The sequence below is a fragment of the Polistes canadensis genome, unplaced genomic scaffold (assembly GCF_001313835.1).
Source record: "Polistes canadensis isolate GaletaPanama2010 unplaced genomic scaffold, ASM131383v1 scaffold_65, whole genome shotgun sequence".
Taxonomy (NCBI): Eukaryota; Metazoa; Arthropoda; class Insecta; order Hymenoptera; family Vespidae; genus Polistes; species Polistes canadensis.
In genome coordinates this window covers 685,954-688,997 of record NW_014569612.1, presented here as the reverse complement: position 1 = coordinate 688,997, position 3,044 = coordinate 685,954, and positions in this window count along the sequence as shown.

The following is a 3,044-nucleotide window of genomic DNA, read 5'->3' as shown; positions in this document are numbered from 1 at the left end:
ACTTTAATTTAATATAAGTTTCATTAAAATCTATTCACTTTTAGCATAAAAAATATTTACCGAAACTTTTCAAAAAAATTGCAAAGATGCACAATTTACAGCATTGCATTCACTGACATCTTATAAACTGTACATGCTAAATTTATAACTCGACAAAGTATTCTACGAGTAGGAAAAAGAGTGTACTTTAATTTAATATCAAAATTATTAAAATCCGCTTGCTCTATAAGTATAAAAAATAATAAAAGTATATTTTTTTCGAACCTTTTTTTATTGCCATGTCAAAAACAGATCAACTTTTGTTTAATGTATCTCGTTTTTAGGTTATCGCAAATACTTGGAAAATCGTGACTAGAGTTATGTAGGACACCCTGTATATAATTAATATGTATATATAAAGTAGTTGAATTTTTTTTGTCTTTTTTTTTTTTTTTTTAACGATACGATATTGCACTACTTTTCAATATTTTTCTTTTTATTTTCTTCATTGCAAATTTGTTTATTGTAATTGTTAATAATAATGCATTTCTTTATAATAAAATTAATATACGACAAGAACAATAATTGTGACATTTATTTATACTATGTTTCTTTTTTTAATCATATAATTTATTGACATAATCATTATTAGTATTTTCTTTTTGTTCTTTTATTATAATCATTATTATTATTATCGATTAGAAGAAAATTTCATGACACTTTTATATAATATCTTTATTTATTATACAATTAAATTGTATGATCGATTGTTCACAATTATTATTAAATCTTTTATGTGTTTTTTATATTTGTGAATCCGAATATATATATTATTATTATTTACAAATAGATAATTAAATAAAATAAATACGTTAGGTAGAAAGAGAGAAAGAAAGAAAATGACGAATTTATTTTCCATCTCTTTTTCTTCATAAATGCACGAAGACTATAGTTCAGAACCCTCCTCGTATGTTGACCTTGTAGGTCGGGGATAGAAAAGGGATGGAAGGTCAGCTTTACATAGTGAGTTTGTCTCGACCATACTTCTATATGTATATATGTATGTATGTATGTATGTATTCACGTATGTATTAGTGTTCTAAGTTTAGAAACTTATTAATCTCTATAACTTTATTTTTGATTATTATAGCGTAGACTGAATTTTTTGTTTTAAAAAAACAGTGTCAGTATTTATGCACGAAAATAAGAACAAAATGTTGTACAATCGTAGAGGTGTGTCATTTAAAATTTTTATTAACAAAAAAAAGAAACTAAGATTCCAATGAGAAATATATTTCATTTGCATAAAAGCTAACGTTGCAATTATTCATTAAATTCTTATTTACAACGTTTAATTCTCTACACTATTAAACATTAATTTTAAATTTCAAATATTTAACATTATTTTAGAAATATTGTTCAATGTCGAGTGTGTGACTCGACATAAGAATTTTTAAGGGTTAATATTTCGAAACAATTTAACGATAATACCACTGATTAAAAAAAAAAGAAAAATTAAATATAAATTATAAAATGTAATTATTGTTCTATTGTTTAGAATTTATATATATATATATATATATATTTTTATTTGTTTTTAAGTAAAAATTTTCCAATAAACACTTGTGTGTATGAACGCAAACATCTGTATAATACATGTATGCGTGTGTGTATGCGTGTATCATGTATAATATCGATCTGTTCGGCAAAGTGCCTCCTGTTCGTTGGTTGAAAAGAAAAAGAAAAAGGAAAGAGAGAGAATGAGTAAAAAAATAAAGAGAGATAAAAAAAAGAAATGTGGTTTGACGATACACGAAGAAGGGTAGGAAGGAAGGAAAGAAGGAAGGAAGTAGCCTATCGTTAAAGAAACACAAAAATAGCTTGGGAAGTATACTCCAAGGTCAAAGGCGATCGATCCTATCGAACCTTTTTTTTTCTTCTTCTTATTTTTCTATTTTTTTTTTCTTGTCTTCTCCTTTTCCGTTTCTTTTTCTTTATATCGAATTGAAGTATAGGATGAACAATCGATGTTTACCAGAGATTAATCGTATTAATAAATAAATAAATAAATAAATAAATAAATAAATAAATCAATCAATAAATAAATCAAATAAAATATTAAAATGTATAATATCGATAAGTTATAATAATAGAAAAACGTGTAACATGTAAAATTTTTATTCAGAAAAATAATATTGTATAGTTGCAATTTTAAATGTAATAAATGAAATAATTTTTATTATAATATCATTATTTTTATATTTATTGTTCATGTAAGGTATAGATCATTTTTCATTTAGTATAACTCGAATAATATTATCTTATTTCTCAACACTATACGAATTTAAACAACCATAAACTTCTTCTTCGAATGCTTAACTTTATAGACAAGTTGATAGACCATAGAAATAATTTAAAAAAGTATATTATTATTGAAATTATATATATTTTGTTTAGAAATAAATAAATGGTTGTACATATCTCATTTAATATTTAACAAATCAATCTGCATCTTTCTATTTATTCCAAATCTTCAAACTAAATAGTAAAATATATAAAAAATATTACGTTTTCATTGTAAATTGTATGATCTATCGTTAAAAAAATATTATAACTATCAGTCTTACAGATTTGATTAATTTTTTCACGTACCACCTTCTCGAACATCGTGTGATTCGATTACTAATTTTTAATTTGATACTTTTGGTAACAAATTATGATAAACAACAAAATTTTCCCTTGCCACCTCTTCGAACATTATGTGATCCTGTTACAAATTTTAAATTTTGTATTCTAAAACAATTTGTTCCCACAAATTTGATTTGTTAATAGAGTCACATGACGTACGAAGAGGTATTTCATTTTTCAAATATGCCAGCTCTTTAAACATTGTGATCCTGTTACAAATTTTTAATTGTATATTCTGCGAAAATTTGTTCCCACAAATCTAATTTAGTAACAGGGTTACATGACGTGCGAAGAGGTATTTCATTTTCCTGCGTGCCACCTCCTTACACATCATATGATCCTATTACAAATTTGAGGTTATGAACATGGCGGAAACT